This window comes from Balaenoptera borealis (genome assembly GCF_965194805.1).
Source record: "Balaenoptera borealis genome assembly, chromosome: 9".
Lineage (NCBI taxonomy): Eukaryota > Metazoa > Chordata > Mammalia > Artiodactyla > Balaenopteridae > Balaenoptera > Balaenoptera borealis.
In genome coordinates, this window is record NC_138873.1 from 113731094 (window position 1) to 113746253 (window position 15160).

Here is a 15160-nt window from a genome sequence, read left to right on the forward strand (position 1 = left end):
CTTTTCTGTCTGGCACTAGGGGATGGTGGAGCCAAAGATGGAAAGTGCCTGGATCACTGAATCACCCCATGGAGGAAAGCTTTTGGCAGACCAATAACACGCACATTAGACTTCTGTAAGTGAGAAATACATTTCAATTGGATTAAGCCACCGAATTCAGCATTATCTTAATACACATCCCAAGCCCACATTGAATGTTCTTTCTTCCTCTTCTTCCTTCTCTTAATCTCTCCCTCCCATTGTTGATCTTTATATTTTTCACTGCTCCTAGCAGACAGTGCCTTGTATATAGCAGGCACTTAATGTTAATTAAAATTAGACATGGTTCCTGGGCTAATATAAATCCTTAAAATGAGCTTGAAGCACTTTCACGGCAACATGTGGAGAAGTGCAATATTCTTATGATGTAGTGTACACCAGTTGTCCCCAACCTTTTTGGCACCCGGGACCGGTTTCCTGGAAGACAATTGTCCACTGACGGGTGGGGGGAGGATGGTTCAGGCCATAATGCGAGCGATGGGGAACGGCAGGTGAAGCTTTGCTTGCTCGCCGTTCACCTGCTGTGTGGCCCGATTCCTAACAGGCTGTGGCCCGGGGGTTGGGGATCCCTCGTATAGACTGAGTAGAAGAAAACTTTTATTATAACTAGAAAAAGACATATAAAATAAGCTCATAATGGAAGATTTATTCTCCATTTCTAGAGGCACTTAAAATAGAAGATTGAGAAAGGTGGCATTTTTTTTTTTTTTAATTTTTTACTTATTTATTTATTTATGGCTGTGTTGGGTCTTCGTTTCTGTGCGAGGGCTTTCTCTAGTTGCGGCGAGTGGGGGCCACTCTTCATCGCGGTGCGCGGGCCTCTCACTATCGCGGCCTCTCTTGTTGTGGAGCACAGGCTCCAGACGCCCAGGCTCAGTAGTTGTGGCTCACGGGCCCACCTGCTCCGCGGCATGTGGGATCTTCCCAGACCAGGGCTCGAACCCGTATCCCCTGAAGTGGCAGGCAGATTCTCAACCACTGCGCCACCAGGGAAGCCCGAGAAAGGTGACATTCTTTTTAGTGGCAGGGCAGAACTTAAATAAAATTGAAATTGCTTTCTCTTTTTGTTATCTTTCTTACTGAACCCTTTCTTGTATTTCTCCAAACTTTTTATTCCCTTTTATATAAGAGAACACCAGGGAGTTCTCTTCAATTAACCCAAGTGCATTTGACAACCATCTTCCAAAGGGCCTGTCCCTGCGTTTGAAAGGTAAACTGTAGTGGTGAGTATTTCAGACCTGGGGGAAGGCACTGTCATGCCAGCCTTTGAGGAGGCATTTTTCAGCTGACAGGCCTGATGGCATCTTTCTCTTTACTCCCAGGAGGCATGTTCCCTATGAATATGCAAATACTGCACTCCTCGACATAAACGATCCCTTCTAACTCAATCACGCTTCCAATCGCAGAGTGGAGCTTCTGTCAGAATTAATTGTAATTTTGAAACTGACCCTCAGCAAGAAGAAAGATTGTGTGTTCGGTTTTGCTCTCTTTCAATAGCTTTTAGTTCCAGTATTTTATGTTTAATTCATAAATGACTTCAAATAAAATATATTTTTCATTATGCAAAAAATTTAAACAGTTGCTGGATTAGACTGATGACATAAAGAACATCGCTGCAAATCACAATCAATTTCTGTGACTTCATACACTGTTCTATTATATGATGACCATCTAAACGGCACTTTTTAAAATTTAGATCCAGGATCATTCAGAACCTTTGCCTGCACAATCAAGTTCTACAGAATCAAAGGAGCTTGGAAATAATTATGGTTAATTATGTATTCTGTAAAAACTGCAATTTTCTTTTGTGTATCTTTTCCCGTCTAATGGTTTTGCTAAGCTGAAGAAAAGTTCAGGATGTCACCATCAGGTGTGCAGCTTGACGCCTAAGACAGAAGGACAAAGCCCAGCTCCTTTGTCTCCTCCTCCTGTGTGCAAGGAACTGTGAGCAATTTCATAGATCCAGGAAGATAATATTTCAAATGAGATGTCTAATAGCTTTATAATAATTGGCCTTCTTAAGGCACGATAGCATGCGTATATTTGCTTTTCAGGGTGTGAATCATGCCCTTTTCAACTCTGTATCTCTAGTGTTTAGTGGCAAACTTAGAAAATAGTAGGGATACTGTACAAATGTCTGTTTCGTAAAGAACTTAGATTCAGAAATCTCGGGTTTCAGTGTCGGTCTACTGCTTATGACTTGCGCACATTCTTTCATTTACTCGTTCTTTTTTTTTTCCCTTTCATTCTACCTCCGTAGAGAGAGCACCTATCTTGTGTCAGATGGTGTTCAAAATGCTGGGAATATAGAGGTAAATAAGAACTAGATATAGGTGCTCCCTCAGCATCTAAATGGAGCGTTAGGGGGCAGGCCAGGCTTCAAGTCATGTGATACATTTGTGACAAGATGAGCACAGAAGGAAGCACCCTGTCACTAGAGAAGGTGGGGAAGGAACAATCAAGGACGGCTCCTTTTAGGACACACAGTGCTTGAGCTGAGTCTTGATAAATGAGTAGAAGTTGGCCACGTGGACAGGCGTTAGCCTAGAGGGAAGGTGTTTCATTCCTGTGCAAATGAATGGAGCTGATGTATTGGAGGAAAAGGCTTGGTGAAGGGTCTGTGCAGGACCACATCAGGAGTTACCCTGGGGAAATCAAGGGGTCAGATCATGAAATGCCTTTTGCGCCATGCTAAAGGGACTGAACTTTATCCCAAAGATGAAAGATGAAACAATTTAAAGTGTGTGCTGGGGAGTGACATGGTGGGATTTATGTTACTTAACTTGATAAGACTTTTTTTTAACCCATAAAATGTAAAAAGTATTAGTTATCTCTTAAGGTTACTGTAAAGATTGAATGAGCTGATAAGCTTGAGGGTATCCTATAATATGGGACAGAAATGTTAACCAGTATTATTAATACTAACTGCACACATTTATTATGCACTCATTTCTCTTAAGTACTCTATGTGGATTAAGTCATTTAATTCTTAGAGTATAATTAACCATGAATCTGCAAGTGGGACACCCACTTTGAGTTGTTTTCTTAGTAATTATACTGGATTTGACTTGATTTCTCATTTAAAATATTCATTTCCCTAGAAGGTTGCTCTAGATGGCTTCTCAATTAACTAGATAACTAAAGAAGGAGAAAGTGGTTTATTTTACTCTTCTCCAAAATCACCTACAGGTAGTTGTCAAAATGAGCTTTCTGATTACTATATATATATATATTTTTTTAAAAAATTAATTAATTAATTAATTAATTATTTAAAAAAATTTATTTTTGGCTGTCTTGGGTCTTCGTTTCTGTGCGAGGGCTTTCTCTAGTTGCAGCAAGTGGGGGCCACTCTTCATCGCGGTGCGCGGGCCTCTCACTATCGCGGCCTCTCTTGTTGCGGAGCACAGGCTCCAGACGCGCAGGCTCAGTAGTTGTGGCTCACGGGCCTAGTTGCTCCGCGGCATGTGGGATCTTCCCAGACCAGGGCTCGAACCCGTGTCCCCTGCGTTGGCAGGCGGACTCTCAACCACTGCGCCACCAGGGAAGCCCCCTATGGCTGCTTTCTTGAGATGGATGCGGCTCCTCTTGAATCGTGACTGGGCTCAGGTCTCAGGCTGTTGTCTGAACAGGAAGGACATGTCAATCAAGTAAGGTTATTCTTTCTCCTGGGCTCTGTCCTCTGATAGATAGTGTTTCCTCCTGTTCGTCAGAAGCAGATCTCCTCCTCATTGTTTCATCTCCCCTAAGATTGATCTATTAGAAGTAGTTGATTATTTATCACCAGTTTATTATTCTTTGCACTGGTTCAGAAAAGTGAAGTCTAAATATTATTGGCTCAGTGGTATCATTGTGTGACGGGAGAAAATGTTTAGTAAATTAGAATCTGAAAACAAACTATTGAAAGTCAGAATATTTGCGAAGACTCTCATTTTCCTTTTTCCCAAGCTGAGATAATAACAATATTCCTAGAATTTGTAGAAATTCTACAAAGAGCAACAGTATTTTCTAAGTCCCTACTTTTGTTTAGGTACTGTCCATGTATCAGATACAAACCTGATTTGCTCAAGGCAAATCAAACTTTTTATCTTAGCTCCAATAACACAAAACAAAAACAGTAGCACAAAGGTCTTTCAAAAGCTAGATTAATTAATCAGTTACTTAACTAACCCATTAAGAAGAAGAGTATTGAAGCCATATTTTCTTTTATCACAGAAAATCTGCCCAGAGCTCAGGGCCATCAAATAACAAAAAGCACACTACTTAACTTAATCCTTAAAAAATGTGGCATATTAACTTGTATTGCATTCTGAATGATAATAATTATTTGTCAAGGTTCTCGAATGATGGATTATTTTTATTTTTGTATAGACTGTATATAACAATATCCACAGGTTATATACAGTCTCTGAGAGGATATAAAAATTTAAAAACAGTCATAATTTTCAGTTGCATTTGGTATAAATAAGTGGCAACTCAAAAGGTTCTTACACACTGTGGGTCTTCGATAAAAAATTTTTAAGATAAAGTTACATTTTTGATAAAAACTGTTATTGGTGGTGGTTTTCTATAAAAGGAAATTAGGAATTAGAGTGCTTATTCTGTATTTTGGGTCTATTTTTCTAGGTAGCTACTAAATTGCTCATGGTCACTTAAAAATTTCTGGACTTTATTGATTTCAATTGTAAATACAGACATCTATTGTGCTTTCCCATTTCCAGCAGCATAATGAAGTTTGATTGTATTTCTTTTTCAATGTCCATTGACATTTTTATAATTTCAAGGTAATAGATGAAATTAACAATAACTCTCTTTGCTAGTTTTGTGCAATCAAAAAGGCAGATATCCACTATGCCTGTTTTGAAATTTCTCACCCAAGGTTTTGAAATAAAAGCTGCTTAATGGAGGCTATAAACTTGCATACAACAGTATAAAATAAACATCTGATGAAGAGAAATAGATGGCACATGAAAATCTAGTAAAAGATTGGCTCCGTTGCTTCATCTACAAACCTCACTGAACAAGCGGATTCTTCTAACCGTGAATAATCATGTAGACCATTTATCTCAGCGATGCCACAGGGAAACAGAGTAAAGAAACAAAGCCTTTTTGAAGTCTGGACCATCTGATAGGAACCACTAATCTGTTCCTGACATGTAGCCCCAGTGCAAATACGTGTCCAAAAATGTTTCAACATTTACCGACAGCTAATTTGCAGCAAAAATACAAACTTGCTGACTCTATTAATGGGTGAGCTTTTTTTTTTTTTTTTTTTTTAAAGAACAATTTTGGTTTTTTTTTCGTTTGTTTGTTTATTTATTTATTTATTTTTGACTGTGTTGGGTCTTCGTTTCTGTGCGAGGGCTTTCTCCAGTTGCAGCAAGCGGGGGCCACTCTTCATCGCGGTGCGCGGGCCTCTCACTATCGCGGCCTCTCTTGTTGCGGAGCACAGGCTCCAGACGCGCAGGCTCAGTAGTTGTGGCTCACGGGCCTAGTTGCTCCGCGGCATGTGGGACCTTCCCAGACCAGGGCTCGAACCCGTGTCCCCTGCATTAGCAGGCAGATTCTCAACCACTGCTCCACCAGGGAAGCCCAATGGGTGAGTTTTTGAAGGTGAACATGCAAGTGATATTTGGTATTTATACATTCCAAATGTAGTTATGTGAATTTTTTCTCTCACTTTGAGAAGTACCAGTAAATTTTCATCCTGGATTGACCTCTCCCCTAAAATCCAGCACACTTCTTTGAAACTTACCTTAACAGTCTTTTTCAAATTAACGCAAGCACATTTTAATATTAGCCCAAGGGAGGCAATTCAGAAAAGTGAATCTTTTCAAAATCAGAACTTGTATTCTGGTTATATTCACACCTTTGCATTGCTTCATTGGAACAGATAATAGAAAGTTTACTATAATTATGAGCATCATTCCTAAACAAGGGAGACAGAATAATGGGGAGTCGGGTAAGCCTAAATCCATGTGAGATGATCCAATGGATTTTAGAGAAAAAACCTGAAAATTTTCCTACAGAGTGTTTAGGAGTTTATAGGAAAATGAAGTCATATTTTATCAAATCCAAAGTGTTAGTTTCAATTAATTAATTTATTCTTGCATCTACTATTTTCTGAGTGTCTACTATGTGGGGTTGGGTGCTATTTAGGCTATACAAAAATAAAAATAATCTTTTACTCAAGAAACTTCCAGTTCATTATTAGTTTTCCAGGTGTAGATAGCATAGGAAGAGGTTCTGTTAAGGAAATATGATAATAAGAAAAGCGAAAAATTGTTTTTGAGCTAGACAGTTCTAGAAATGTGAACTTTATTGAGGAAGGAATGACATAAAATTGAAAAGAAAGAAGCATTTTTATCAGTGAGATACAAAGAATACGATCAGTATCAGATAAAACTTTCATTTGTAGGACACCACAAGAATCAAGTGTTGAAAAAGGCAGCTTAATTTTTTTTGTACGAAGCTAAATCGCCAGTTGTCCTCTGTTTTTTTTTTTTTTTTCATTGAATTTCCTAATTGTGTAGAAGTCTGACCCACTCCTGAGTAGGAAGTGTGTGTTTGTAGGTCATCTACAGATGAAACTGTGGTAAAATCTTGGTGGAGGCTCAGAATTTCAGTCATTTTTGGCTTCACGTAGACAAAATCTGTTGCAAAATAGGAAGATAAGAAAATAGTTTGATTTTTAAATAGGTTGAAAGTATAGAACACAGTGAAAAGAAAAATTCTTGCCTAGAATAGAGGGCAGCAGATGCAGATGTTCTAATTTATGTGAAAATCCAAGGTGTTTTTATGGGCCTTATCTGTGAGAATTCAAGTCCCTCTGCAAAGTGATAACCCAATTCACTCAAATTATGATCAGAAGGAACATAAAGGCAGAACTCTAATAGGAGATGTTTTGGGAACTGCATAAAGTTCTAAAACTTCAAAACTTCACTTTTGAAGATGTGTGAATGATTGTGTGTGACATCTGAAATGATGGTGATAAAACACAGGCATATTACTTATTTTCCTGACTTTCTGTGGCTTATGGCTTCAATTTACTGAGCTATCTTCCTGACTTTCTGTGGCTTATGGTTTGAATTTTCTGGTGGATAACCAAATTTGCTTGTGTTTTCTTGCATGTGTGACTTGGGTAGCATACCTATGCCCAAATATGCCTGGCTAGGCAGAGTTTCTGTAACTTCGGCTCAGTGCCTGGTTTGTTGACTCTGATGGTGTATCTGGATTTTGACTGTGAGAGTCAGGATGGATCTCTTCACTTTAGCTCTTGAACTATGGCTATATTTGGAGGGATGTTTTTAACTGAGGAGTTTATGGAGACGATAGGAAAGCCGAGTGGAGGATGCTTGAATTAACAGTGAGAACTGTGTTTATGTAGTTGATTTAAGCACAGCTTTTCCATTGCAGTGTGATTCCAAGTCCCCTTTCCTAAGGAAATGTTAAACCCAGTACCCCAGCTTTTAGCCTATTCAAGTCCATTTTTGATTATTTTTTTCTTGCACCACCAAGATGTTCTGAATTCTTCCTATATTCCATACAGTTTCTAACATGTGCCATTTTTGAACCAAGTTGCCGCTTCGCTGTATCAGAGCCCTTTCAGGGAAATTGGGAAAAATAATCAGTTCCTAGTATGTAATTGCTTATGGTTTCTTCTTTCTTTCTTTCTATTTTCCTCCCTCCCACCCTTCCTTCCTTCCTCCCTTCCTTCCTTCCATTTCTTTCTTCCTTTCTTCTTCCTTTCTTTCTTCCTTTCTTTCTTTCTCTCTTTCTTTCTCTTTCTTTCTTTCTTTCTTTTTTTCTTTCTTTCTTTCCTTCTTTCTTTCTTTCTCTTTCTTTCTCTCTTTCTGTCTTTCTCACTTTTGCTTTTTTTTCTGTTTAAAAATGCTTTCTTTCATATTTCACTAAAAAGTTTATGTGTATAAGACACAAAGCAAATAGGTAGGAAGCTTTCAATCATGATGAATGGGACAGTAGTAATTCAGCCATTACTGTGGAAGCATTTTTATTGTATACTCTTCAATATTATGTATAAATATTTTAATGATGCAGTCCAAGTTCTGGGTTTAAAAAATTAAATCTGCACATGTGGGACACTTGCGGTCAAATTTTAAGATTGGTAAAGCCAATTTCAAGCTACTTATATATATTTTTTTTTTTAATAGATTTTTTTTTAAAGGAATTCCTTTATTTTTATTATTTATTTATTTTTAGCTGTGTTGGGTCTTCGTTTCTATGCAAGGGCTTTCTCTAGTTGCAGCAAGCGGGGGCCGCTCTTCATCGCGTTGCGCGGGCCTCTATCGCGGCCTCTGTTGTTGCGGAGCACAGGCTCCAGACGCGCAGAGCTCAGTAGTTGTGGCTCACGGATCTAGCCGCTTCGCGGCATGTGGGATCTTCCCAGAGCAGGGCTCGAACCCACGTGCCCTGCATTGGCAAGCTGACGCTCAACCACTGCGCCACCAGGGAAGCCCCAAGCTACTTATATTTTGAGTACATGTTCACCATTACAAATATATGATGTTAACTAATGAAACAGTAATCCTCAAAGATCTTTGCTTTGTCCTACGTTGATGCATTTGTAATCTGAGTCTGTGCGCTAATTTCCCTTCTTGTAGTTACTCTTCAAATTACAGTGGTTATGCTTTGAGTTCCATATGCATTTTACCCACCTCCTTTATCTCAGCTTTCCCATACTTTGCTATTCTCATCTTTCTGGAAAAAAACAGCACAGTGATTCCAGAGATGATTGCTCTTGCCTCAACCACAATGATAGTAATAACACCAGCTCTTAGACCCTGTATTAAAAATTCAGGTGCTTTTTTATTAACATAGTAAATAAAAGTTTGACCAGGACTCAGGCTCTCAAGTTTACTTTAAATACTTTGTCTTTATATGAGTTTTTTAAAAAATAAATTTATTTATTTTTGGCTGCATTGGGTCTTTGTTGCTGCACGCGGGCTTTCTCTAGTTGCAGCAAGCAGGGGCTACTCTTCATTGCAGTGTGTGGGCTTCTTATTGCAGTGTCTTCTCTTGCTGTGGAGCACGGGGTCTAGGCATGCAGGCTTCAGTAGTTATGGCATGCGGGCTCAGTAGTTGTGGCTCGCGGACTCTAGAGCTCAGGCTCAGTAGTTGTGGCGCACGGGCTTAGTTGCTCAGCGGCATGTGGCATCTTCCTGGACCAGGGATCAAACCTGTGTCCCCTGCATTGGCAGGAGGATTGTTAACCACTGCGCCACCAGGGAAGTCCCTATAAGAGGTTTTTGTAAGGAAGCATTTTCTAAAATGTGTGCTAATAATTACTAATGGCCTTTGTTCTCTCTTTGTTTGCCAGAACAGTATTTTTCCAACAGTTTTCATTGTGATTCACACTAAGAAACACATTTTACATTGTGATCCGTTGCACAAATACATGTACATATATTAATGAAACAAAAGTGAGTTCATGAGAAAGTATTTTCATCATTGTGATGCATAATGCACTCACTCATTTTTCTATTCTTGTCTCATCTATTTCATTAAGAAATATGGCTTGTACTTACAAAATTGATCTAATGACCTTCTACATCAAAAACCTCAGTTGAGGGACTTCCCTGGTGGCACAGTGGTTCAGAGTCTGCCTGCTCATTCAGGGGACACGGGTTCGAGCCCTGGTCTGGGAAGATCCCACATGCCGCGGAGCAACTGGGCCCGTGAGCCACAACTACTGAGCCTGCGCGTCTGGAGCCTGTGCCCCGCAACAAGAGAGGCCGCGATAGTGCGATGCCTGCGCACCGCGATGAAGAGTGGCCCCCGCTCACCGCAACTAGAGAAAGCCCTCGCACAGAAACGAAGACCCAACACAGCCATGAATAAATAAAGATAAATTAAAAAAAAAACAACACCTCAGTTGATAAGCAAGTGCTTAGAAACATACCTTGGCCTCCTCTCCGACTGCTTTCTGCTCTGGTGCTCTCTGCCCTCCTCCTGTCTTGATGAAAGGAGTCCCAGGAGTTCATTCCTTTTGGCAGGAAGAGTGACTTCCGGGGCTGGGTCTGTGTTGAACATTTTTCACTCTCGGTTAGATCCATAGACACCACATCATCTGCTGTGAAATTTGCCAAGTACCCCTCCTGGGAAATGCAGTAATATTCTCAGCAGCTCGAATTTCACTCTGAACGATTTCACCCCATCCCTTGTTGTATTGGCCCTACATGGACTTTATGACATATTTTCTTATTTTCTGACAGTGATCCTGCTATGCTCACATTGGGTTAGGGCGCATGGGGCAGAGTGAATCAATGTGCTTTAGATCCCATTCTGACTTTTAAACTATAAGCCATGACAGGTGATGTCAGGGAGGATACATGTTTTTCCTCAGGTTTATTGAGATATTATGGACATGTAACATGTGAGTTATATGTCATATGACAATGTGTGATTTGATACACACACATACACATATATATATATATATTGTGAAATGATTACAACAATACGGTTAGTTAACACCTCCATCTCCTTACACAATTACCTTTTTGTATGTGTGTGAGTGTGTAGTGATATTTAAGATCTACTCTCTTAACAACTTTCAAGTATTTAATGCATTATTGTTAATTATAGTCAACACACTGTACCTTAGAGCCTCAGAATGGATTAATCTTATAGCTGGAAGTTTCTGTCCTTCAGCCAACATCTCCTCATTTCCCCAAACCCCAGCCCTAGCAACCACCATTCTACTTTCTATTTTTATGAGTTTGGAGTTTTTAGATTCCATGTATAAGTGCGATCATGCAGTATTTGTCTCTCTTTGTCTGACTTATATCCCTTACCATTATGCCCTTAAGTCTATCTATGTTGTTGCAAATGGCAGGATTTCCTTCTTTTTTATGGAATAATAATGGAATGATATTCCATTATATCTATGTCTCTCTCTCTCTCTCTCTCTATATATATATAGATAGATAGATAGGTATTGTACATACCACATCTTCTTTATCCATTCATCTGTAGATGGACACATTGTTTTCATGTCTTGGAAATTGTGAATAATGCTGTAATGAACAAGGGGATGCAGATAGCTATTTGAGATAGTGATTTCATTTCCTTCAGATACATACCCAGAATAAGATTGCTGGATCATATGGTAGTTATATTTTTAATTATTTGTGGAAACTCCATAATATTTTCCATAGTGGCTATATAGACTTACACTCCCACTAACAGTGCACAAGGGTTCCCTCTTCTTCACATCCTCAACACTTGTTATCTCTTGTCTTTTGATAATGCCATTTTAAACAGATGTGGTGATATCTCATTGCTGTTTGATTTCCATTTCTCTGATGATTAGTGTTGTTGAATAACTTTTTTCATGTACCTATTGGCCATTTGTGTGTCTTCCTTTGAATTATGGCTATTCAAGTCCTCTGGCCATTTCTAAATTGGATTGTTTGTTTTCCTACTATTGAAATGTGAGTTCCTAATATATTTTGGATATTAGCTCCATATCAGATACATGGTTTGCAAATATTTTCTCCCATTTGGCAGGATGCCTTTTCTATTTGATTATTTCTTTTGCTGTACAGAAACTTTTCAGTTTAATGTAGTCCCACTTACTAATTTTTGCTTTTGTTGCTTGCACTTTTGGTGTCATATCCAAAAAAATCATTGCCAAGACAAATATCAAGGAGCTTTTCTGCTATGTTTTCTTGTAGTATTTTTATTTTCAGGTCTTACATTTAAGTTTTTAATCCATTTTGAGTTAATTTCTGTAAGTATTGTAAGATAGGGGCCCAGTTTAATTATTTTGCATGTGAATATCCAATTTTTCCAGTACCAGTATTTTTTTTGTGTGTGTTTATTTTTTAAAATGTTTATCCCAATACCATTATTTGAAGAGACTATTCTTTCCCCACTGAGCATTCTTGGCTAACTTGGCAAATATTATTTGACTGTATGTGAGTAGGTTTATTTCTGGGCTCTTGATTTTGTTCTACTAATTTATGTGTCTGTTTTATGCCAATACTATGATTTTGATTACTGTAGCTTTGTAATAAAAGTTTGAAATCAGGAAGTGTGATGGCTCCAACTTGGTTCTTATTTCTTAGCACTGCTTTGACTATTCAGGGTTTTTTTGTGTGTTTCCATACAAATTTATGATTGTTTTTCTATTTCTGTGAAAATTCCACTAGAATCTTGATAGAGATTACATTGAATCTATAGATCACTTTGGGTAGTGTGGTCACTTTAACAATATTAATTCTTCTGATCGATTAATATGGGATATCTTTCCATTTAGTTGTGTCTTCTTCAATTTCTTTCATCAATGTCTAGTAGTTTTCAGTGTACAGATTTTTACCTCCTTAGTTAAATTTATTCTTAAGCATTTTAGTATTTTTGATTGTTTTCTTTATTTCTTTTTCAAATAATTTTTAGTATATACAAATTTTACTGATTTTCATATGTTGATTTTTTTTGTCCTGCAACTTTACTAAATTTATTAGTTCCAACAATTTTTTTGGTGAAGTCTTTAAAATTTTACAAGATCATATCATCTGCAAACAGAGACAATCTTACTTCTTCCTTTCCAATTTGAATGCCCTTTTTTTTTCTCTTGCCTGATTGCTCTGGCTAAGACTTCCAGTACTATGTTGAATAGGAGTGGTGAGTGGGTACTGGTCTTGTTCTTTATCTTAGCAGAAAAGCTTTTAACCTTTCATCATTGAGTTAGATGTAGTTGTGGGTTTGCCGTATATGGTCTCTATTATGTTGAGGTATATTTTCTTTATACACAATTTGTTGAGAGTTTTTAATCATGGAAGGATGTTGAACTTAGATGCTTTTTCTGCATCTTTTGACATGATCATATGATTTTAATCATTCTATTAATGTGGCTTACTGCATTTATTCATTTGCATATGTTGAACCATCCTTGCACCCCAAGGATAAATCCCACTTGACCATGGTATATGATCCTTTTAATGTGCTGTTGAATTCAGTTTGCTAGTATTTTGTTGAGATCTATGTTCATCAGAGTTATTGGCCTGTAGTTTCTTTTCTTATAGTGCCTTATCTGGCTTTAGTAATAGGGTAATTCTGACCTCATAAAATGAGCTTGGGAGTGTTCCCTCTTTGGAAGAGTTTGAGAAGGATTGGCATTAATTCTTCCTTAAATATTTGGTGGAATTCATCAGTGAAACCATCTGTGCCTGGGCTTTTCTTTTTGTGAGGTTTTTGTTGAAAGTGGGGCATTAAAGTTCCCTACTATTATTGTATTTTGTCTATCTCTTTAGATCCATTAGTATTGACTTAATATATTTAGGTACTCTGATGTTGGGGGCATATGTATTGACTATTGTTATATCCTCCTGATGAATGGACCCCTTTACCATTATATAATGACGTTATTTGTCTCTTGTTACAATTTCTGACTTAAAGACCTTTTTTTCTTCTGGTATAAGTATAGCTATTGCTGCTCTTTTTTGGTTTCCTGCAGTAGTTACTCTGGCCAGGAGCCTGGGTTCATAGTCGCCCACCTGGAGCTTGAGTTCTTGAAGGCTTACTGAAAGCCTGAGTCCACAGGAGATGGCTTGGTCTGCAGGAGCTAGCCAGAATTGGGATTCAGCGGGTTCGCATAGCCTGGGTTTGGGGTAGCCTGCCAGGAGTCTGGTGCCATGGAAACATTCAGCAACAGAGTGGGCTCGGAGCCTGGGTTTGTGGGAGACCGCTGGGGGCCAGGGTCTTGAATGTTGGCCAGTGACGGTGTGGACGGGGATCCTGGTTCCACAGGAACCACTTGGGAACATGGCAGCTGACAGGTGCTGGGATATGCTGGGGGCCTGGGTTCTTGGGGGCCCACCAGGAGCCTGGTGGTTTGGAAGACACTTGGGACTGCAGCAGTCACATGTGACTGCCACAGCCAGCTGGCATACATTTCTTAAATCTAACATCGTCTAGTGGTTACCTTTAGAATTCCCCGTTCAGCTCACAATGACTGATTTCTCTCAATCTAATCTACAGTGATGGCTCCTCATATTCATTATGATCATTAAGATTCAGCTCCCCTCCTCCTTTTCTCATCTCCACCAGTCATACACAGCACATCTGATCCAGTGTGACAGTTTCATGACCACTGGGAATTGGTGCTGGGAGAGAGCCAAGAGAATTTGGAAAGACTACAAAAAGGCCAGTTTGGCTGGAGGATGTAAAGTGTGGGGAGTAACTGCCAGATGAACTTGGAGAAAGAGCGGCAGGGGTAAACAATGCAATGACAGGTTAAGTTAAGAATTTTGGCCTTTATTCACAGTGATGGAAAGCCACTGAGAGTTTTTTGAGGATGAAGTTGGAGTGGGGAGGTGCTGCATAGTGAAAAGGTCAGTTGGGCTGTAGTGTGCAATCTATCGGAGAAGGTAGTTTCAACAGGCAAGCTGTGATGACAGTTAGCTTTAGGGTGGAAATAGAGAGAAATGGATATAGTGACAGATTGAAAAAAATCAATATCATCATTATCATACATTTCCGAGTTGCTTGAACTATTTTTTTGTTTGTTTTTTCTTTTGTTTTCTTTTCTGGAAAAGCCTGTTAATGCTTAGTATGGGAAAATTCTCCAACAGGCTCCATGGAAATTCATATCACAAGAAGAAGATCTCTTACTCAGTGTTTGTTCTATTGTTACCAGAAAAATATCCTGGAGTATTTAAGAGAAGATGCTAAAATTAACAGATATATCATTTCCTTTCTACTCAAGTTTAATGACTTGCTTCACTGATGGATCTTTATACCTTTCACTGCCCAAACTTTAGTGGTCATTTTTTTCTGTTATTAATGAAAGTAATTGAATGGAACAGTTAATTATAGATTTTTCTGTGGAATTTAAGCCATTCCATCAAACATTCTAAAAATTTCCATTTCACCTGATAGTGGACATTAAAAAAATAATGTCCTTGAGGAAAAAACTTAGAGCCCAATATTATACCACCTCTATACTTAGTTCATCAGTCTACAAGAAATTATGTCTTTGGAAATTGCCAGCAACTATTTTGAGAAAGAACAGTGTATCCTTATGCACAGCAGTTAATAGAAAAATGAATAAGTGAAACTGTGCTTTAGAGGATAAAACAGATTTCTTAAAATTTATTTAATT